We start from the raw sequence: 25030 nt of genomic DNA, 5'->3' as shown, positions 1-25030 counted from the left end.
ACTGAACAAAAAATGGTATGATCTAATCCTAAGAGACTGAGTGGGGAAACCCAGGAAGGCTGTCTGTCTGGATTCTTCTTGGCCTGAGCATTCCTTCCTTCCTTCTGGGTGATGGGCTGGACCCTCTCTTGAAAAGGAGGCTTATGAACTACAGTCAAACAAGGTAGTTTGACCTTAAAAAGATAACTTTTATATGGCCAATTTTTAGCCAAATTTGGAGGGATATTTGGAGTAATATTTTTAGGTATTTTGGTTGACTTTGGGGATAGGAGGTTCTGGTTTCTAAGACCTGACTTGGTGAAGAGGGATTCTAGTTTCTATAGGTAGCTTAGGGAGAATGGGACTGAGAGGTAGGAGGACAGGATGACAGAGAAAAATTTTTGCTTCTGAGGTGATTCTGAGGTTTTCATTTGGGGGTATTGTTTTCTGAGCACCAACACTGCCCACAGGAGTTACGAAGTAAAGACAACTAATAATATAGTATCCTGGAAGAGATCCTCCAGTGGAAAAAGGGCATTCAGTAAAAACTAAGGAGATCTGAAAAATAAAGGATGGACATGAGTTAATAATAAGGTTTCAGTATAGATTTATTAATTGTGACCATACAAATGTAAGATATTAACAATAGAGGAAACTGGATATGGGATATGTAGAAACTCTGTACTATCTTCACAATTTTTCTGTAAATCTAAAACTGTTCCAAATGACAAACTTTATTAGAATTTACAAAATAATTCCAAAATAATTTAACAAATAGGTTTCTATACTAGATTATTCTCAAAGAACTTCAAACACAAAAAAATGTATTTTTAGTATTTAGTCATCAATCTAGTGTTTCATTTATGCCCAAACATTTACAAAGCTGTTAATTCACTGTTTTGGGTGTTGAGATAGAGAAAATATCATCAGATTAATAAGGCCTGTCAGAAAGTTGAAGAGGAAAATGCCAACTAACTAAAATTTTAAGACAATAAAGTTTTAAACTATTAAATGGTTAATTAAAATTTTTTATATACTAATGCTTATTAATGTCTAAATTCTTTATTGTATTCCATTTATTTTTGGAAGGAATTAATTTTGGATATAATTATGTCAATATGAATTTTATTTTATTTTATTTTTTTGAGACGGAGTCTCGCTGTGTTGCCCAGGCTGGAGTGCAGTGGCCAGATCTCAGCTCACTGCAAGCTCTGCCTCCCAGGTTTATGCCATTCTCCTGCCTCAGCCTCCCGAATAGCTGGGACTACAGGCGCCCGCCACCTCGCCCAGCTAGTTTTTAATATTTTTTAGTAGAGACGGGGTTTCACCAGGTTAGCCAGGATGGTCTCGATCTCCTGACCTCATGATCCGCCTGTCTCGGCCTCCCAAAGTGCTGGGATTACAGGCTTGAGCCACCGCGCCCGGCCATCAGTATGAATTTTAATGTAGGATAGTTGATTCAAACTAATATGACTTATTGTGAATTTTGATTTTGTTTTTGTATCTGATTGCAAAGGTATAAATTTTGAATACGACAAAATATTAAATATTCAAAATACTTAAATTTATTAAGCAAGTTAAAATGTTACTGTTTCAGCCAAAGCATTAATACTGTATGAACATGCTCTCTTCTATTAAATGCAAGTTTAATTATCTTAATTACTGTGGCTCAGTTAGAATTTTTTATATTGTATCTATGCTGCCACATTTATAAATCCCTCTAGGTGCACAATCATAGCTACTATATTTTCATATGTGATGACTTTCCTAAATTGGGCATTTTATTTTTATAAAAATTTTATATTGATTCCATGTAATATGGAATTTTAAAGTGAATTAAAGATTTTGAAAATAATCTCAGTGAAAACTGAAATGGAACTAATCTATATTTTTTAAAAGCTGAATAAATTAGTCAAAAACTGAGCAGCATTAATATTGACGGACAATTTATTAATGATCAGGTCATGAACACACAAGAACACTAAGCATGGAAACAGAACAAATTGAAAGAAATAATTACAGGTTATTACTCAAATATTCTGCAAAATATGTATCATTTCTATCTAAAAATCCAGGTAAACCTCTAATTCCAGTTCCTGGGTCAAAATGGATATATCTGAGTTATTCATTTGTGTATACCTTTCTTGATAAAGAAAATAATCTCAGTTACAGTATTTTATTTCCAGTCATGATTTGAGATGAGAGTAGCCTGACATTTATAATACTTCAGTGGCAATTACAGCACAGTTAATATATCAGTTTAATTAAATTCTTATAGTGATTCATGACATAAAATATCAAAATAAGTTACCTTGCACAGAAATAGACAAAAGATCAATGTAGTGGGCAGAGATAAAATGAATTAAATTAAAGTGTAACTGTCATCTACTGAAAGGATTGTGTACATAAGTAGGGTTTTTTTTCTTTTGTTTTTTGTTTTTGGTAAAGCAATCACTTAGAAAGACATCATTTAGGAAAATTAGTTAAGATAGATCTCAGAAGGTTCCAGAGATTCCTCAAATCAGCCTTAAAGCAAAATCTAAATTGTTTTTATCTTAATGAAGAATCAAAAAACTATGTTTGCATTAAATAAAAATAAATTAATTTTTTAACTTATGTTTTACTGAACATAATACAAGATTTTGCATTTTCAGATGTGATTTGCCACTAAATTTTAGTGTTTTTAAAGAAACTGATATCATTACAATCCTCAAGGAAAAGCTATACATCAAAGAAAACATATGTGTGTCAAAGAAGAGAGAAAAGTGGCACCAGTGAGTGAGTTGGTCAGGTTTGCTCATCTTCTCACTACCACTTTGAACTAAGTCTGATCATGTAATTCTACAACAATTCAGAAGGAAAGCTGCTGTTTTTTTCTAATAATAAAGGCAGTAGGGGCTTGAGTAATGAAAGAATGAAAAATAAGATAGAAAAGAGGAAAGAAGGGAAGAAAGAAGGAAAGAAAAGAGAGAGAGAGAGAGAGAGAGAGAGAAATGCCATCAGTATCCTAAGTGAGTCTTACTGCTTACATTGTGCTAGAAAATTAATAATTGGTACTTTTACATGTCAATGATTGATAAACAATCTTGTGATCATGTGTTTTTCTCCTTTTGGCTTTCAGCAACTTCATCTGGAAAAAAGAATGAGTTGTGTTTTACTCAGATATCTTTTTTTTTTTTTTTTTTTGAGACAAAGTTTCACTCTGTTGCCCAGGCTGGAGTACAATGGTGCAATCTTGGCTTACTGCAACCTCTCCCCTCTGCGTTCAAGGGATTCTCCTGCCTCAGTCTCCCAAGCAGCTGGGATTACAGGTGCCTGCCACCATACCCAGCTAATTTTTTGTATTTTTAGTAGAGACGGGGTTTCACCACGTTGGCCAGGTTGGTCTCGAACTCCTGACCTCAGGTGATCCACCCACCTTCGCCTCCCAAAGTGCTGGGATTACAGACATGAGCCACTACACCCGGCCAGATATCTTCTAATGATACATTTTATAGATTATCTGTGAACCTAAAATATCTGAGACAGGTCTCAACCAATTTAGAAAGTTTGTTTTGCCAAGGTTAAAGACCCAATCGTGACACAGCCTCAGGAAGTCCTAAGGATGTGTGCCCAAGGTGGTCAGGGTATAGATTGCTTTTATACATTTTAGGGAGACATGAGATATCAATATGTACAAGATGTACATTGGTTCAGTCCAGTAAAGCAGGACAACTCAAAGGTCAGGAGATGGTGTTTCAGGTCATAGGTAGGTAAGAGGTAAAAGAGGTTGCATTCTTTTGAGTCCTTGATCAACCTTTCACTGAATACACAATTTAGTCTGGCTCAGTGAATCTGCCTTTTTAACATAAACAATAGGGCAGAGAAAGCAATCAGATATGTATTTGTCTCAGGAGAGCAGAGGGATGACTTTCTGTCCCACACCTGTGAAGATAGGCTATTAGTTTGCATGACCAGGATGAAATTCAATACAACTGTTTTAGGGTAAAGATCTTGAGGTTCATAAGGAATTTCCTTGTGCATAACTTGTGAGGTAGGTATGTAGCTCTTTTATCTTTTTAGCTATCTTATTTAGGAGTTACAATGGGAGGTAGACTTGCCTGATATAGTTCCCAGCTTGACTTTTCCCTTGGCTTAGTGATTTGGGGGTCCTGAGATTTATTTTTCTTTCACAGTTTTATGGTGAAGCAATCATATCTAGCTCAGTTCCTGTTCTGTAATTTTAGTTACTGCTAGAGTAATGAGTAATCATTAACTTATAAAGTATTTTGCCTTATTTAATCAAGCAAAATAAGTGTGTGTGTGTGTATGTGTGTGTGTGTGTATGTGTGTGTGTGTGAATTAGTTCTGAAATCTTCCAGCCAGTTAAAAAATATTAGGATATTTCTGGACATGTCCTTTAGAAATAGAATTACCAAATATTGCCCCCCCCAAAATTGAGGTTTCACTCTCACCTTCAATAGTAATTGTAGGGGAGAGAAAAACTTTCCTTCTACTCTCAGAAGGTTTGATAATTGAGTCTATGAAATAACCTGACAGTAAACAGATTAACCGGAGAAAAATCATTTTAATTATGTGCATACGCATGGGAGCGCCGCAAAATTTGAGACTCAAAGAAGGGCCAGATGATTGAAATTATACAATATCCCGAGGTACAGCAAGGAACAGGAGTTTGGGGCGCTTGTAGTGGTGACAGTGACACAAGTTATGGAAGGGGGAGGGGAGAAAATGCATGGAGAACAAGATTGTTTTGTTATGCGTGGAAAAGTCTTTCAGGTATCAGAGGAGCCCACTGAAAGAATAGGTGACAGCTTGTGACAACATCTGCCTGGGCATGGAGTCTCTTCTCCCTGGACTCACTCTTCCCTGGTTAATGAGATTCCTGGGGAGTGGGTTCATGAAAATTGAGGATCTATCATTCGACCGATAAGGGAACTTTAGAGAAATCCCCACCCTACACTTCAGGAAAGAAAGAGGAGCAAGAGACAGGTGCACAGGAGAAAATCAGGCCGACCTTGGTTCTTCTTTGGTTCAAAGCCCTCAGTTTGCCAAAGCACCATACTTTGGGATATTTGCTGAACGTCAACATAATCTTTTATGTTGAAAAACTCCCCTGATTATGCTAGTAGAATGTAATACACTGACACTAGGAAAAGACAACAAATAAGCAAAGAAAATAGAGTTCCATTTCTATAACAGGACTGCTGAGTCACTTCTCACTTAAAATTAAGATCAGTCGTAACAGAAAATCTCAAATTACGGTAGGTAAGTTTCACGTCATTATGTATCAAGTCATTCATGGTAGATAAATTTCAAGTCAGTAATGTATTTCCCTCTCACACAAATATTGGCAGACCATGATTAATGTGGTGGCTCTATTATCCTTAGGGACCCAAGCTTATTCTATGTGCTAACATCTTTAACAGGTGGTTTCCACCTCATTTTGCAAAATAGCTATCTATCACAAGATTTACAGAATTTATGATACTATGTTGCTTACATTTTTGGGTCATATCTAGCTCCAGACATGGTTGACAAATAATATATTTTTGGCAGCTCATTTGCCCAGTTTGAGTTTATGGACTTTAATTGTTGAGAAGGTAGGATATTGGGAGATACTTCACAGATACTAGAAGTATCTGTGGTAGCCTCTGCTCCCAGTCTACCCTTGGGCAAAATGTCCCTACATGTTGAATATACTCATTCTTCTATCCTAAGGTATCTTCTGGTTCTAGTCACCTAGAAAACAAAAGACAAGATTATCTTCTCCTTGCACCCAGTGTAGACCTGTGGGGTAGGATTAAAATAACCACAATAAAAGTTTCCATTGAGAAAAAGAAAAAAAATGTTAAATAATTACCAGTTACCAGTTCGTTTGCAATTTTATGCACTCAGCAGAGGTGATTTTTTTATTAGTAATTTTATAACTCAGTAGTCAAAGTTTTAAAAAAAACTTTTTTTTTTTTTTTTAATTCTCAGGACCCTTTTGCAGTTTTATAAATTCCTGAGTTACACGTTATTGTATTAATCAGTTATTGAGAAGAGCAAGGAGCCTATTATGTCTCCTTATGTCTATCAATATTTGCTGCTTTATAAAACTGAGACTTAAAAAAATTATTTATTGGCTAATTTATTTAAAACAACAACTCTGGCACATGTTAACATAGTTTTATGAAAAAAATGAAGAGTGGCATCATTTAAACTTGGCAAATCTTCTCAATGTCTGACTTAACAGAAGACAACTGGATCATGATATCTACTTCTGCATTCAATGTATTAATGTTGGTGAAGTAGATGAAGAAAATCCAGCTTCGCATAGCTAGAAAATTGGAAAGGAGAGATGCTTAAGCAGCCTTTTTGGAAAACTGGTTATTTTTCTTTGATGGTACACCAAAACTTGATGAACAGATGTTTCTTAAAGGTTAGTTGCAACGTGAAATCTGAAATCAAATTAATTTTTTATACTCAGTTACAATAAAAGGTAGTTGTGTGTTTTGCATTTGAAATAGTCCTTTTACCAAATTCATGGGTATTTGGAAAATATTGGTTTCCTGGGTTAATAAGGTTTTCCAAATATTTACACGCTTCATTATATAATATGAAAAAAATTCGTATTTGTTAATGTCACCACAGAAAAGCCTTTACAGGACTGGAAAGCTATCATGCTCCTGGGTCATAGATGTAATTTTCCAAAATTCTAATTTTTACTTGAAAGCTCAAACCTTATCATTGGCAACAAATAGCATCAGTTATTTTCCTTGAAGTGACAGGTTCACTTTGTTCATTTTAGAAAAAGTATCTCTCCAATATTCATGTTGGTATAATCATAGTTTTCCTGTCAGTCATTCTTTCTAGTAAAAATGATGTTGCATGAAATAAGGGGCTGGGCCAGTTAACATCAGTGATTTTTTTTTTTTCAACCATCATACTTCTGTAAGCATCAGAGGTGCTTAATGAGTACCTCATATTTCATCACATAAAATATTACAGCAAGGTACTCCAGAGTCAAGTTTTAATAAGATAATTTTTAGTGTTTCATCAAGGACATTATGAGTGAAACTGTGTCTGTATATGAAACTGTATGATGAAGAAAAATGACTATTAGTTTAACTTGTTGCCACTGCCTTCATTCCCCTTAAAAGTAACAGCCATTTTACCATCATTGCTTTTGAAATTTCAATGCAAATGTTTACAGAGAGAGAAAAAAAAAAAAAAAACAGGCCAATGATGTCTTAGTATTATGAGGAAAAGCACCTTAACTTCACAAATCCCTTGAAAGGATCTTGGGAATACCTAGCGGGACCTCAAATCACTGTGAGGGTACAGCATGAACATTTACATTACTAACGGATGCTGCCTCATTGCACAATTTTTATTTTCATCAAAATTTTTGGTGTGACTCATTTTGACATAACATTTGTTTTATTAAACGTATAAATCTTTGTCTGATAGAAAAATCTCAATGTTACCTTAATTTGTTTTTCTTTCACCCTAAGTAATGATGAAGATCTTTTCTATTTACTATTCACAATGACACTAGTGTTGGGATAAAGAACAGAATAAAGGGTTTATAAAGTGACGTAAGTTCATCAGGGAACAGAATTTATGATCAAGGTTGTATTTTCTTAATGGTAATCACTTGAGAAGAAGCTAGGAAACTTTAAATGATATTGGGATAACTGGCTAGCTATGCAAAAGCTAGATAGATCTCTAATTTACATATTGCATAAAACATTCTAAATGTATAAGAGATTAAAATGTTAAAAATTTCTATCCATAAAGTAGAAGAGGGTAATTAATTTTAATATTTTATATTTGAAACATCTGTTGAAATATAACACAGGAAAATCAGAAGACTTAAGAAAAATAAATGATAAACCTGACCATATGAAATTACTTACATTTTTAAATGGCAAAAAAGCACAAAATAAATATTAACAATAAGATGGGAAATACACATATTTAACACATACCACACATAATTATGCTTTTAAATATATTATGTACTACTATAAATCTGTAAAAAAATAAACCTCTCATAAAAATCTTATAAAAATAGGCACAGGATATGTATGTAGGAAATTGAAGTAGATTATAAAAACAATTTTAGGGCCATTGTATTCTAGGGATATTTGAAGTCAATCTCTCTGATTTATAGATGAGGAATCTAAAGTCCAGGGAGGCATATATAAAAGTTAAACTCTTTTACTCTCCATTAAGTACTTTAAACACTACAGGTTACTTATTTGACTATATGTCAAATATATATATACATGAATATATGTCAAATATATATTTGACAAATATATATGAATATATGACAAATATATTTGACATGTTTATGTCAAATGTCACAAAATATGAATCTTTTATATATAGATCTCATATGAGATAAATATATAATATAAATATATATATCTCAAATATATTTGACGAATATTCATGTCAAATACATCACAAAATATGAATCTTTTATATATCGATCTCACATATATATGTAATATATATATCATATATATCTCACTGTGATCCTGTTTAAAAATGCAATTGTTTGCAACTGGTAGGTTTTTAAAAATAGGTTAACATTATCTAAAAATAGATTAACTTTATTGAAATTGACACTATCTGCTCCCGATATATAGGGCTAGACATACTGGTTTAGAACTTAGGCTCTCAAGACTAACAGCTCCAACTGGAATCTTGCTTTCAAAACCTACTGAGCAACCTGAACAACTTACTGAAACTCTGTATGTCTCAGCTTCCTACTGTGTCATCCTAGTTCCTAAAGTTATTGTATTAACTTCTACTTAAAGGACTTATGACAAGCTGTGACATACAGTAAGTGCCCAATAATTGTTGGCTATTATTATTTTCATCATCATTAATAGGTGGGGGCACTTCTGGTGACCATAAACAGTTTTCCCCTTTGTGCATGGTTCCACTTTGGATTAGAAGCATGTCTTATCTTATTGTGCACCACAACAGAAATGAGCTGCATATAGAATTGATTTCTATAGAAAAATCTGTAACCTAGTTATCTTCATAATGTATCAAGTAACATGATGAATGAACCCCAGGTGTGTATTATCGGTACAAGGTTGGAGAAAAGATTTAGTGTCCTTTAGGATAATGAAAATGAAATGTATTTATTTTAATATTTTATTTGAGGAAGAACTGACAGACTTAGTTCAAAATTTGATGCAAAAGTGAGGTGAGAGAACAAATGAGATAATCAGGGAATACAAATCAGTTGATTTTATACTCAGATTGTATCTACACACTCTCCTATTTGTCCCGTTCGTATTTCTCACTGTAAGGCTACTTTCAACTTGACCTTACTGTTCTTTGAAAAGTCTTCTGGAAACACTACAAAAGCTGATAGATTTATCACAGGCTAGATTTGTAGCATTCTAATGTAGCCTGGAAATGAAATTGAACTGGAAATCACCTATGCATACTAAGGCCAATGCCCGCCCATTCTGAATGGATCGCTGGTGGCTTATCACAATTTCTAGACTCAATACTGAACTTAAATAGAAAATGATTCTCAGAAGCTAAAAGGCTTTCAGTTTTCAGGGTTTCCTTCCTTTGTCCTTTACGGTCCTGAACTCAATCAAATTGTCAGAGGGCTCCCTCCCATCACAAGGATGATGGAAATGGAAATTTGGATCTATTTATTTTTGAAAAGAAACAGCCATGGGTATGAAAACTTTGCTACTCAGCATTTTAGCAACATGCAATACACCAAAGCAATCAGAGTTTTCTTGCATGAAATACTTTTCTAAAAATACCAAACAGCAAATAAACTTTCTCCTGAGGTCAAATCCTTACTGTAATTGACACTTTTAGTGACATGCTTTCTGTCTATTTTTCCCTATAAATACTTTAAGTGACATTGATGAATTGGACTAAGAGGAAACCATAGGATCTTTTATGCTGAAGCAGAGTTTATTATTATAGTTTATTATTCATTCATTCCATTACAAAAAACATATTGAGGATTTACAAATTATTCATCTGAGTTTTCCTCCATTTTTTTGGAGGGGATGCTGGTGGTTATTTTTTTAAACAACATTATTGAGATATAATTCATATGTTATAAAAGCAGCCAATTTAAAGTGTATTTCTCTGGTTTTTCATACATTCATGGAGTTGCACAACTATCAATAAAATTTAATTTTAGAATATTTTCTTCATGCCAAACCAAATTGCCCACGTATTAGAGGCACTCCCCATTCCCATCCTCTTCTCCAACCACCAGCTCAGAAAACAACAAATCTATCCTCCTTATCCAAAGATTTGCTTATTCTGGATAGCTCATGTAAATAGAATCATATAATAAGTGGTCTTTTGTGACTGGATTCTTTCAAGTATGATCATATTTTCAAGGTTCATCTATGCTGTAGCATGCATCAGTATTTCATTCCTTTTTATTGTTGAATGATATTCCATTGTATGGATGCATTGTATTTTTAAAATCTATTCCTTGATATTTATGTTATTTCCTCGTTTATGCACAGGTTTTTATGTGAACATAGGTTTTCATTTCTCTTGGGTATATGCCTGACAGTGGAATTGCAATGTTACATTGTAACTCATTGGTTAACATTGTGAGGAACTTCCCCATTGTTCTCTAGGACAGAACATTCTACATTCTCAACAGCAGTGTATGAAAGTTTTATTTCTTTAAATTCTCATCAACACTCATTATTTTCCATCTCTGTAATTATAGCCATCACAGTGGACATGAAATGGTATCTGTGGTTTTCATTTGAATCTCTGATGTTGGGGATATTTTCATGTGTCTTTTTGCCATTTGTATATCTTCTGTAGGAAAAGGTGTGTACAAATATTTCCCTCATTTGTCAATTGGGTTATCTATCTTTCATTATTGAGTTATCAAAGTTCTTATATATTGTGGATATGGGGTCAGATATATGATTTGCAAATAATTTCTTCCATTCTGTGCATTTTCTCAGTTTCTTAATGCTTCCCCTTGAAGCATACAAGTTTTAAATTTGATCAGGGCTGATTTATCTTTTGTCACTTGTGCATTGGGTGCCATATCCAAGAATGCTTTATCTAACCTAAGGTCAGAAAGATTTAACCATATTTTTTTTTCTAGTAGTTTTATAATTTTAGCTTACTTTACATCTCTCACCAAGTTAGATTTAATTTTTGTATGTCATAAGATAGGGGCCAAACCCATCATATTGCAATATGGGTATCCAGTTGACAAAGAATCATTTGTTGAAATGAAAATTCTTCCCCACTGAATTGTTTTGTTGAAAATCAATTGATCAAAAATGTGATGATTCATTTCTGAACTCTCATTTCTGTTCTATGTGCTTATCCTCGTGCCAATACCAATACTGGTTTGATAACTGTAGCTTGATAACTGATAATTATGTTAAGTTTTTAAATTGAGAAGTATAAGCTCTCCAATTCTATTGTTTTTCTAAAGATAATTTTGGCTGTCTTCGGGATCCCTGCATTTCCATGCAAGGAAATTTTCACTTCTATTCCAAAACCAGCCTATCATTTTCTGGGAACAATATAATGGCAACTTGAAGTTTAATATGGATTGCATTTAATCTGTAGATCAATTTGGAAAGTATTTTCATGTAAACAATAATTATTCTAATCCATTAATGTGTGCTGTCTTTCCATTTATATCTATTTTTAAAATAATATTTTGTAGTTATCAGTGTACATTTTGCTTTTTTCTTAAATGTATTTTGTCCCATTATTTTTGATGCCTTGTAGATGAAATTGCTTTAATTTCATTTTTGCATGTATTGTTGCTGTATCGATACAATTAATTTTTGCATATTAATCTTATGTCCTGCCACATTGCTGAATTCATTAGTTTTACAGTTTTCAACTAATTTCTTAGAATTATATATATATATGATCATGTAATTTGCAAATAGTTTTACTTCTTTTGTCTTATGCTTTTTATTTTTTTTTCCTAATTGCACCACTTAAAACCTCCAGTACAAAGTTGAATAAATATGGCAAGAGTGAATACCCTTGCGTTTTTTCTGATCTTAGAGAGAAAACATCCAGTTTTTCTCCATTAAGAACAATATCACATGTGCAGTTTCATGTATTCTCTTTATAAAGTGGAGTGGGTTTTTATGTATTCATACTGAGTGAATATTTTTATCATTAAAGAGTATTAGATTTTGCCATATGTTGCAATTGAATCTATTGATATGAGCATTTTTGTCTTTTAGTCTAAAATACGCTGCAGTATATTGATTGATTTTCAGATGTTAATCCAACATTGCATTCCTGGGATAAATTACACTTGGTCATGGTGTATAATTATTTTTATTATCTTGTTGGTTTTGTTTGCTGGTATTTTGTTGAGGGTTTGCATTTATATTTACAAGGGATATCGGTCTGAAGTTTTCTTGTGATATCCCTGCTTGTATTTTTGGTTTTGTTTTCAATCGGGGTAATACTGACCTTATAGAATATATTGGAAAATGTTCTGTCATCTGCTAATTTTTGTAAGAATTTGTGAAGGGCTGGTATTACCTTTTTAACAGTTTCATGAGATTAATCAGAGAAGCCTTTTGGGCCAGGGCCTTACTTCATGGATTACAAAATTTTCTAATTCAATCTCTTAATTTTTACAGGTCTCATTTTTTGTAGGTCTATTCAAGATTTTCTATTTCCTCTTGAGTTAATCTAGTTTATTATTTCTAGGATTTTGTGCATTTTTATCTAACTTATCTAATATTTGCCATGTAATATTTCCTTATAATTCTTTATTTCTACAAATCTAGTATTAATGTCCCTTTTTTCATTCCTGATTATAATTTAAGTCTTCTTTCTTCATTTTCTTGATCAACTAGCTAAAGATGTGTCATTTTTTGTTGATCTTTTCCGGGAATAACTTTTGGTTTCATTGGCTTTCTCTACTGATTATCAATATTTCTGCTGTAATATTTGTTATCTCCTCTTTTTTCCTGTTTTTGATTTAGTTTAGTCTTCTGATTTCTTGCAGTGGAAGGTTAGCATACTGATTTTTTTTTCTTTTACACTGTAAGCATTTACAGGTATAAGTTTTCCTCTAAGCACTGTTTTAGTTGGATTCTATACATTGGTATGTTGTGTTTTTGTTTTTATTCATTTCAAAATATTTTCTCATTTCTCTTTTGCTTTGTTTCATAGACTCATTCTCTTTAGGAATGTTGTTTTATGACTAGAATATGATGTGTCCTGGATGATGTTCCATGTGTGCTTCAGAAGAATGTGTATTGTACAGTTGTTGGACTGAGTGTTCTGTAGATGTCTTTTAAGTCTAGTTATAGTGTTTTTTTTTTTTTTTTTTTTTTTTTTTGCTTCTCTTCTGTCTAGTTGGTATATCCATGATTGAAAGTGGGTTACTGAAGTCTAATTATTATTGCTTAATTGTCTGTTCCCCCATCTATTCTGTCAGTGTTTGCTTCATATATTTTAGAACCATGTTGCTAGGTACATATATACTTACAATTGCTGTATCTCCTTGATGAATTGATCTTATAGAATGACTTTTTGTCTTTAGTAATACATTTTGTCTTAAAGTCTATTTATACTAGATATTAATATATCCAGTGAAGCTTTGGTTTGGTACTGTTTGCATGGCATATCTTTCAATTCTTTTACTTTCAACCTATTTCTGTCTTTGAATCTAAAGGGTGTCTCTTGAAGACTGCTTTAGTTGGATCATGCATTTTTGTCCACTCTGCCAATCTTTGCCTTTTGAGTATTTAAACAACTTTATAGAATTTACATCTGACAGTTTGCTATTTGTATTCTATATATGCCTTGTGTCTTTTTTGTCCCTTCATTTCTCAATTACTGCCTTTTTGATGTTAAACAGATACTTCCTAGTGTACTATTTTCACTGTTTCATTGTTTCTTATATTTTTTGAGTTATCTTCTAGGTGATTTTCCCGGTGCTTAGTTAGCTCATAACTTTAAACAATCCAGTTCAAGTTACTACTAACTTAATGTCAAAGGTATACAAATCTTTGCTCTAATATGCTCTTATTTCTCTCTCCTTCTTTAAACTGTGATTGTCCTACAAACTATATCTTCACATTATAAACCTATCAATGGTGTTTTACAATTATTGCTTTATGCAAATATTTTTATAAAACAGATAGGATAAGGAAAGGGTTATTGATATAATTTGGTTCTGTATCACCACCCAAATCTCACTTTGAATTGTAATTTGCACTGTTGGAGGTGGGGCTTGGTGGGAGGTGATTGTATCATGGGAGTGGTTTCTAATGGTTTAGCACCATCCCCCTAGTGCTACCTCATGATAGAGTTCTCATGAGATCTGGTTATTTAAAAGTGTACAGCATCTCTCCTCCACTGTCTCTTCCTCTTGCTCCAGCCATGTATGATGTGCCTGCTTCCTCTTCACCTTCTGCCATGATTCTACGTTTCCTCCCTGGCCATGTACAGCCTGTGGAACTGTGAGCCAATTAAACTGCTTTTCTTTATAAATTACCCAGTCACAGGTAATTCTTTATAGCAATGTGAGAACAAACTAATACCGTAATAAATATTTTTATGCTGTTTTATATTTACTTATATAGTATACTTTACTAGTGCTCTTTATTAATTCATGTAGTTTCAAGGGTCCTTTCAGCCTGAATGATTCTTTTCAAAAACCTTTTTGGTAGAGCAGATCTTCTAGCAACAAATAATCTCCATTCCTCTTTTTAAAAATCCTGGGAATGTCTTAATTTTATATGCATTTATGAAGGAGAGTTTAGCTGAATTCTCAATTAACATTATTTTTATTTCAACACTTTGGACATACTACCCACTGTCTTCTGACATCCATAGTTTTTCTTGAGAAGTCAGCTGTTAATCTTATTGAAGATCCCAGATAATTGATGTAAATTTTCTCTTAATATTTTCAAGGAAAAAAAAAAATAAAGTCTCTGAATTACATCATTTGACTCTGATCATTCTAGCTGTGGACTTTCTGAATTTGTTCTATGTGGAGTTTACTGATCTTGGATGTGTAGACTAATATGTTATAAATTTTGAAATTTTCCAGTCTTTTTGCCAATATGTCTGTCTCATCTCCTCTGAGACTTCTGTTTATTTTGGTACACTTAATGGCGTCCCATAATTCTCTGAGTTTCTGCTCATTTTCTTTTTTCATTTCCCATACTGCTTCAAAGATTGGATTATCTCTATTGACCTATCTTCAAGTTTGTCAATTCACTCTTTTGCCAGCACAAATCCAGTGTTGAGACACTCATATTTTTGTTATTGGTCTTTTTAAGTTCACAATTTATATCTGTGTTTTTAAAGCAAATATAAATTTGATATACTTTATCGATATTATCTTTTTGGTGAGATGTAAACATTTCTATTTAGTTCTTTTATATATATAATTTCTATTTTTATTTTTAAAAATACATTTTTTGAAAAATATGGAATGCCTTGCAAATTTGTGTTGCATCCTTTTACAGGGGCCATGCTACTCTTCTCTGTATCATTCCTATGTTAGTATAAGTGATCACTGATTTTTTTATTTTGTAAGGCATTGTCTTTACATTTCTTGAGTGCCTTACACATGGTCTTGTTAATTCTTTGAACTTATCTACAATAACTTATTTAAGACATTGTCTTCTAAGATCAAAATCTGGGACTCCTCAGGGACATTTTCTGTTGGCTGTACATGTGTCATGCTTTCCTGTTTCTTTGCATGTTTCATTTTTTAAAATTGAAAATATTATATATTGTAGCCATTCTGGTATCAGTCCTCAACCCTCAAGATTTGTTGTTCTTTCTTAGATTTTTAAAATGTTTATTGTTGCTGTTTTTCTTGCTTCTGCTTGTTTAGTGACCTTCCTGAACTAATCCTGTAGATTCTGTATTCCTTTCAGTGTGCAGTCACTAAGCACTGTACTATACAGGTTGAGTAGTCCTAATAAAAAAATCTGAAATCTGAAATGCCCCCAAGTCTGAAACTTTTTGAGTGTGTTGACATTATGCAAAAAGAAAATGCTGATGGAGTATTTCAGATTTCTGGATTGGAAATGAACTGGTATAGATAGTGCAAATATTTAGAAATCCTTCCAAATTCAAAATCCAAAACACTTTTTGTCCCAAGCATTTCAGATACGAGATACACAACCTGTCTCTCTCTCTCTGTATCTCATATGTACACACACACACACACACACACACACACACACACACACACATTTTCTTGTTTTTAAGTTTGCCTTTCTAGGGGTCACATCTAGGTCAGTATAATTTAGTGGTCAGCCAATGGTCCATCAGAAGATTTTCTTAAATGCCTTTCTTGTGTAACTACCAGCTTTCAAAGGGTGATAAAGCACATCCAAACTTCAGGCAGTTTTCAACACTTCTTTAACTTTTACTTCTTGCTTCTGCAGAGTTCTGCTCATTCACATCTGCAAGGTCAGTCAAATGTAAATGACTAATACATCTTTTCCCATGTCTTCCCTGGACTTAGGCATAGCCTTTCAGTTAGATCCCCATGAATGTGTTGCAGCATTTCAGAGATTTTCTGTGGTCAACTGATTTCTCTGGGATTTTTTAAATCCCTACCCAACTTGTTTTCTCCAACTCAACCACAGCCTTCAGTAGCTGTGATGTTGCCAGGAAATTGCTATTGTTTTGGTAATGCCATGGGGTTGGGGCCCCTTTTTTCCATACTGAGCAGAGCTCTGAATCAAATTAATTGGCCACAGCACCCAGGGAATAGAGGTTTTACAGGAGCTGTGATTTCTGAGAAAACATTCACTGTTCTGTGGGAATAGTGCTTTTTAAATTTTTATTTTTATTTTTTATTATAGTTTAAGTTCTAGGGCACACGTGCACACAACGTGCAGGTTTGTTACATAGGTATACATGTGCCATGTGGGTTTGCTGCTCCCATTAACTTGTCAGTTACATTAGGTATTTCTCCTAATGCTATCCCTCCCCACTACCCCCACTCCACAACAGGCCCACATATGTGATGTTTCCCGCCCTGTGTCCAAGTGTTCTCATTGTTCAGTTCCCACCTATGAGTAAGAACATGAGGTGTTTGGCTTTCTGTCCTTTTGACAGTTTGCTGAGAATAATGGTTTCCAGCTTCATTCATGTCCCTGCAAAGGGCATGAACTCATCCTTTTTCATGGCTGCATAGTATTCCATGGTGTATATGTGCTACATTTTCTTAATCCAGTCTATCATTGATGGACATTTGAGTTGCTTCTAAGTTTTTGCTATTGTGATTAGTGCCACAATAAACATATGTGTGCATGTGTCTTTATAGTAGCATGATTTATAATCCTTTGGGTATATACCAAGTAATGGGACTGCTGGGTCAGGTCAAATGGTACTTCTAGTTCTAGATCCTTGAGGAATTGCCACACTGTCTTCCACAATGGTTGAACTAGTTTACACTCCCACCAACAGTGTAAAAACATTCCTATTTCTCCATATCCTCTCCAGCACCTATTGTTTCCTGACTTTTTAATGATCACCTTTCTAACTGGTGTGAGATGGAATCTCATAATAGTGCTTTTTTTTTTTTAACAGAGCTTGAAAGAGGTCTGACCTCTTTGGAGCTCTGACTTTTGGCTGCCACATTACCGATGTGGTGAGAGAGGGGAAATTGGACTAGCCCCAAGTAAAAAATGTCATAGATCATGCTCCCTTACAGAGGTTCAGTTGCTTCTCTTGGATAGATGTTCAGTTGGCTCTGTGGCTTTAATTTTCAAAGTGATGAAATGGTTGATTTTAGTTGTTTTGCCCACATTGTCATAGTTTTAGTGGAAAAGCAAGTTTACAGAGGTCCTTACTCCCCCATTCCAGAAGTCTATTCGCATTATTATTTTTTTTTAAGAAAAAGGAAGTACAAAGTACCTTTACTTTCTCAAAGTACTCTTTACTTTCTCATCTCTGTTAGCTTCTCTTCTACTTGTTCATTACCTATCCTATTTATATCTGCATTTTCAAGTAAAATTTTTATTTGTTGTGCTCCTTCCATTTTAAAGTTTCTTAGTACCCCCCCTTTCCAGGTGAAATATGCATTTGTAAAGGTAAAAGGGCTATGAATATTATTGCATAGTTTTTATTTATATGCTCAAATTTCACATGTTTTAGTTGATTTCTATTATTACTTTTTGTTATTGCTTTTCTCAATGTTCTCATCTTTCAAATGTGACTTGCTTCTATATTTAGTTTATGAAAAATAATTAAATTCCATGAGATTATTCCCTTGCTAGTCTTAGTAATTCTGAATTCCGGATGGAGTAAGAGTTACATCTATTACATTTTAACAAATATATTTATATACATTCTCTAATATGAGATAGGATATCTCAATTTTATTGCAGTAAATTTATGGCAATAAATTTACATTTATATCCTTTATTTACATTATATCCTTTGCATAAAATCAGTTGGTGAATCATGGCTTAAAAATACATCTTCAATTAGTTATGCAGCAATAATGTCCCCAATATGTATTATCATTTACAATTATAATTTGCTAGATGATACAGATGAGATGTAGCAGTGAGTAACATAATTGCCTTTTTAATGCTGTAGTAGGTATGCTGTGGTCATTAATTATCAACTTGACTAATTATTATTAGTGGCAGTTAATCTTTGCTCTAATAATTATTGCTGATGAATATACATGTTTTGCCCCCATTACCTTTTACCATGACATGAAGATGATAGAAGTGATTACTAAACTACAGACTGTCTAAAACAGAGTTAAATAATTTGATATAGTAAAGCTGTCCTTGAGCTCAGATAAATTTTCATTAAGCCATGGAACTGCAAAAGGCATTTGACCTAATGACATTTTTCAGATATTAAGGTTATCTCGTTTCCCACCCTCCCTCGCAGATTTGTTTCTTTGTATTTCATATATCATGGTGCAAAGCTTCTGGGCTGCCTTAAATAGAGGAGTTACTAAGAAGTGTGCTTCTGTAAATGAGAGGGTATATGTAATCTTAGCATTGAGAAAAAGGAGTAGAAAAAAGTTACACAATGCTGACTCTTAAAAGTTCTTCATAGTAGTTACCAAATTTCATGCAGATGTTCTTCAACTTATGAGAGGGTTGTGTCCTGATAAGCTCAAGTTGAAATATTTCAATATCTCAATATCTCAAGTTGAAAAGACATTTAATACACCTAACCCACCAAATGTCATAGTTTAGCCTAGTGTACCTTAAAAGTGTGCAGATCACTTATATTAGCCTACAGTGAGGAAAACTAATCTAACACAGCATATTTTACAATAACATGTTGAATATCTCATGTAATTTATTAAGTACTGTCCTGAAAGTGAAAAACAGAATGCTTGAATGGATACTCCAAGGACACTTTCAACTGAATGCATATAGCTTTTGTAACATCATAAAGTTAAAAAATTGTAAGCTGAAACATTGTAAGTCATGGATCATCTGTGTTTACAAATGCCTGTGACCAATAAAACATTTATAAGAAGAAGGGTAGAACTTGTATTTTTTGTGTTCTCAGCAAAAGAATAATGCCCGGTACCCAGTAGATACTCAAGAAATATTTGCAGAATGCATAATTAAATAGTGAGGTGAGCTAAATATCCTGTAACAATGAGAAGCTGATGTAAGCCAATCATTGGGTAATTATTAATTTTCATCAAAGAGATCATTCAATAAGCTTCCACAAAAATAACCTCTATTCTAACATTTACCATTCAAATACACTCCAATAAATATATTGACACTGATTAAATGAGAAAAAAATAAATGTGAGACTCTTGATACTGATTTTGAACAAAATTTGCTGCATCTTGGAGCAATAGAGGCTTACACTTGCTATGAGTATATCAGAAACATTGTCACCAGAACAAATCTAAATGAACTCCTATTTTAAGAAGTCTAAACCAGTCCAGTTTATGCAGAAATGTATTACATAGCAATTATATTAAATGATTGGTCTAAAGTATTTTTAAAAGCAGATATTTGTGTCATTTTACGCAATTATTTTGGGGGAATATTTAAAATATATTTTATGGTTCAAAATGGGTTTCCAGTATTTTAATCTTAATATATGATGTTGTAACTGTGGGAAACAGGGTTTAACTTGAGGTTTACTGATTTATGACTACCATCCAAGAAATAATAAAATAATTAGATAATATATTGGTTTCTTTGAAAGAGAAAGTATGGGTGGAGAATGGTATATTCATACAAACAATACAGGAGGAATACATAGGCAGTGGTTTGTCTAAACAAAGAATGGTTGTAGTCACCTGTACGTTTTCTTATGATCAATATGAACCTGGGAAATGGCACTACTTAAACTAAATATAGAATAAGGTGGTGGAAAGCCCTGTGGTTAAGAGGAGGAATTCCGAGGTCAGGAGACCCTGGGTTGGAGGTTCATCTCTCTATTTAGTATGAATTTTCACACAAGTTATTCAATTATTCTGAACCTAGTTTCATAATCTTTGAAACACTGGTTATGAAAATAAGATCGTGTCATGGTATTATGGGAATTTCATGTAGGTAATGCTTTCATTATGGTTATATAATAGTAGCTGTATCAAAAGGTTGTTGAGAGGATTAAGTACAGGAAAATTATTTAGTGTACTTAGCAACATCTAAATAAATACTATGTATTATTTTTATTATTGCTATTACAAAATATGCACAATTCAAATACTACAGAAACGTTTTTAAATTACATGTAAATACAGATACAACTTTTAGACAAAACTATTTTCAAAATCAATAATATCATATTTATTGAATAATTGGTCTCAAATAATCCATCAGTAAGCCTGCAGAATAACATTGTTTTGTTTTCTGAAATATTCTCTTTAAGCCTAATTGATATTCTGTCCTCTAATGTGAGGAAGTACGTAAGCAGAGGATGGTTCATAGCCAGTCACTTTACTCCTCCAGGTCATTCTGGAGAGAATTGTAATGTGGATTTCACATTGCATCACTGGTATGGGTGGCTTATTTTGTCTTTCTGTAAATAGACTCATGCTGGAAACTTATTCCAATTGTTATGTCCTTCAACATTTGACCAAGCATACCTTCTCAGATTGGTCTAAACTCTATAGTGGTGACAAAATTAAAACATTTTATAATCTAGTACAGCCCACTCAGAAATCATGCTCTTCTTTTTATCTCTACTGAATAAAACCTCATGACTTGGCAAGTATTAAAGATTTATCTATTTATTAACATTTTACTCACAAGGATAAAACTCTTGAAATATTACAACTCATTTTCAAGAATGTCCTTGGGATGGAAAGCAGATATATTTTTTGTCACATTACATTTTCAGACCATGTAGGTCACTGTCATAAAGCAGTCACTAAAAAAGTTAAATGAAACCGCATTATGCAATAGATTTTTTCATATTTTAGATACATATACATTTATATAATACTTGATGGTAAATTTTGATGGTAGGGCTAAGGACTCTGTGAGCTCTTAAGAAGGTAAACAATTTTCGGAATGGAAAGAATTGTGTTTTTCATTTAAATGGTGGAAAAATTTTTATGTCTACCTTTATTAAGAAAATATTTATTTATTTTGGTTAACAATTAAGTGAAAAATATGGTAGAGGGTCTTGCCATTCCACTTTCTCTGACTCTGGAATGCATTATGCATAGAATAGAATGATTGTGGGGGGTAAGGGGGTAGGATGTCAGTGTATCAGATAGGGAAAAATATCAGTTTTTCATCCCAGTTGGCTCTAGAATATTTGCTAGCAGTCCTCAATTGCTATTGTGAGGAGTGTATTAGGTGCTAGTGTGGATTTTAGCATGGTGGTTAAGACCGTAGGATTGGAATTGGCCAAGATTGGATCGTATCAAAGTTCCATTACTTAATAATCTTTTTCCTTAGTTAGCTTACCTGTAAAAACGGTGTAACAATAGTGTGTTACTGGATGGTTGTATGGGGAAAAAAGGGATCATTTAACACAACACCTAGGAAATATAAGCACTTATAAAAATAAAAGCTATTATTTCCCCTCACGTTACAACATTCCTTCAATAAACTGTATGATTCTCTAAAAATTAATTTATCTATTTCTCTTTAAAATTTATTTTTCAGGCTGGGTCACTTATTGCCTAGAAGAGTAAATTATGTGAGCATAGTTCCCACTCCTGAATTAATCCTTTTTATTATATGTTAGATATGGTGGGCTTCTTTTCTTAATTCATGATTAAGTCATTCAGTCAGTCAGTTCACACTGAACACACCCTCTGTGCCAGTTGTTTCTTTATGCCAGTAGAAGCTGGGATAAAAAAACATAAAAGTTAAATAGGTATCCTGGCCTCAAAGAGCTTGCAGTTTAGTAATAAAGATAGACCTGCAAACAGGCAACTGCCTTTCCATATGATTAGTGCTCTACGGGGGGAGTCCATGGTGCCACAGGAGCCTATAGTTGGTGTTGGAGACGTGATGTTTAAACACAGACCTGAAGGTTGAGTAGTAGCAAGCCAATCAAAATGTGAGGAGGAAAATAATCCACCCAGAAGAAATAGAATGTGCAAAAACCTGTAATGAAGAGTGAACATGGTATATTCAAGAATCTGAAATAAGGTATTTTTGGTTTTGGTAAGAGTGCAGAGGGAAATTTCAAAGGTAACAAGCAATTAGGCAGGAGAAATAAACAAAGGCAAGATCATGAATGGATTTTTACAACACTTTGATTAACTTTTCTTTTATTAAAAAAAAGAAGCCACTGAAAGATAACAAGTAGGGTAAGAAATGATGGCTACTTGTTTAGGAAATATAACTTGGGGGCAGAGGAAACTAAGGGACAGAGGTCAAAACCAAAGACAAGAGAATAACGTAGGAGGCTACTGTAGTAGTTGAGGTAGAAAAGCATGGATGTATAGGCTAAACTAATGCCAGAAAGAATTGCAAGAAGCAAATGGGCTTGCTAGATGTCTAGAAAGTTTACTCATCAAAACATTGCAAAAATTTGGATGATATCTGTGGTAGCAATATTAACAGTTAATACTTATATGGAACTTACTATGTTCCCATACTCATCTAAGTGTTTTTCTTATATTAAAAGCCATTTAATACTCCCAGAAAATGTCTCAGTTAGATAGTATTATAATTTCCATTTTAGATGAGCAAACTGAGCAAGATTACATTTAAGTAACTTGTCCAAATTCACATAGCTAGTGGGTGGGAAAGCCAGGGTTTCAACCCAGGTATTCTGGCTCTCAAATGCAAGCTATTTAGTATGAGGCTACTCTGCTGATCCAAATGACAGTTACTGATTTAGTATTCATATTCAAAGCACTGTGTCAAGTGCACTACAGTCATTAGTTTGTTTAAATGGTGGCAAATTGGTGAAGGTGAGGGAAGACACAATTAGGTTTCTTGCTTAGTTACAAAGATAGGGATCCCAGCAGACGAGCACAAGTTGAAAATGATTAATTGAATTTTAGTCAAGCTTATTTTGGGATGCCTCTGAGTCATCCAAACAGAGGTGTCCAGTAGGCAGTTGAATGTACGTGACTAAAAGACTAGAGAGTTATTTGTCCTGGAGATAAAAACTTCTGAATTCACCAGCATATGGATGTTAGCTAGAGACATATAAATGTTCAGACAGAATATTACAGAAAAGGAGGCTTGGAGAAGGACACAGGAAAAAGATCAACTTCAGTGTCAGGACAGAGAAAGATGACTAGAAAGCAGGATAAGGAATGGTTAAAGAGTTGGGGGAAAATTAGAAAATGTGAAGTTACTCAAGTCAAGATAAGAAAACTTTTCAAGAATGACAGAGTGGCCAAATCAACAATGTAAAATACTACAAAATGTCTAAGAAACTTAAGGCCTGAAAAATGCCTATTTGATATAATAATATAGAAGTCATTGGTGATCTTAGTATAGGAAGTTTTAGTTGGTTAGTGGAGGCAGAAGCCAGATTTCAGTGAGTTAAGAAGTGATTGCAAGATGAGGAAGTGGTGATAGAAAATCTAGACAAGGGATTCAAGGACTTCAACGGTAATTTGTAAAGAAGAGTTAGGCGGTAATTGAATGGTGGGTGAGTACATGTGAAGAGAATTTATAGATTGGTAGAACAGTAAATAGTCCAGAAATAAAGCCACACTTGTATAGTCAATTGATTGTGCCAACAAAATTCAATGGGGAAAAGTAGCTTATTCAAGAAATGGTATTGAACAAACTGGGCAAATGTGTGAAAATAAATCTTGATTCCTGATTTAGACCACATGTAGAAATTAACTAGAGATGGAATATAGATCTGAAGAACAATTAAAGGATAAAGAGTCTAGAAAAAACATGATTTGGGGTAGGAAAATATTTACTCAACAGGTCACAAACTAATAGTTAGAAAAGAAAAATATAGTATATAACTTATTAAAGTTCATGTGTTCTGCTCATCAAGACACTTAACTGAATGGGCAGTCTAGCAGAAAATATATGCAAAATATATACACATTCATTATAAAGAACTTAAGAATATATAATTACAAAACTCAATAAAATGACAACCCAAGAAAATGGGTAAAATTTTGAACAGACACTTTACACAAGAAAATATATAAATGGCCAACATACAAAACATTAGTCAAAATCATTAGTCATGAGAGAAATGCAAATTTAAACCATGAGATAATTCTTCATACACAGTAAAATGACTAAATTTAAACAGATTGATGATAACAAATGTTGAGGATACAAAGTAACCAAAAATCACATAAATTGCTAGTGGGTATATAAAATTCTCCATCATTGTAGAAAAAATCTGTCAATTGCTTACAAAAATAAAAACATGCACCTAGCCGTTGGCTGAGTAATTTCACTTGTATGCATTTACCTAAAAGACATGAAAAGACTTGCATAAGAATGTTAATAGTAGCTTTATTTATAATAGCTTGAATTTGGAAATAATCTGAATTTCCCTCAACATATGACTAAATAAAAGTACTATATTCACACAATGTAATAATTTTCAGCAAAATAATAAAAATATACAAAAGAAAAATTGATAGCCACAAAAATATGTA

At 33.3% G+C, this 25030-nt stretch overlaps 1 pseudogene; it reads right to left on the bottom strand.

Moving 5' to 3' along the window:
- Window positions 1–15428: 15428 nt before the first annotated feature.
- Window positions 15429–15524, bottom strand: LOC112423555 (U6 spliceosomal RNA; annotated as a pseudogene).
- Window positions 15525–25030: the final 9506 nt, after the last annotated feature.

Source organism: Macaca nemestrina, chromosome 3 (genome assembly GCF_043159975.1).
Source record: "Macaca nemestrina isolate mMacNem1 chromosome 3, mMacNem.hap1, whole genome shotgun sequence".
In the NCBI taxonomy this organism is placed as follows: Eukaryota; Metazoa; Chordata; class Mammalia; order Primates; family Cercopithecidae; genus Macaca; species Macaca nemestrina.
Note: the sequence above shows the minus strand (reverse complement) of the source record. Positions and strands in the feature narration are given on the sequence as shown.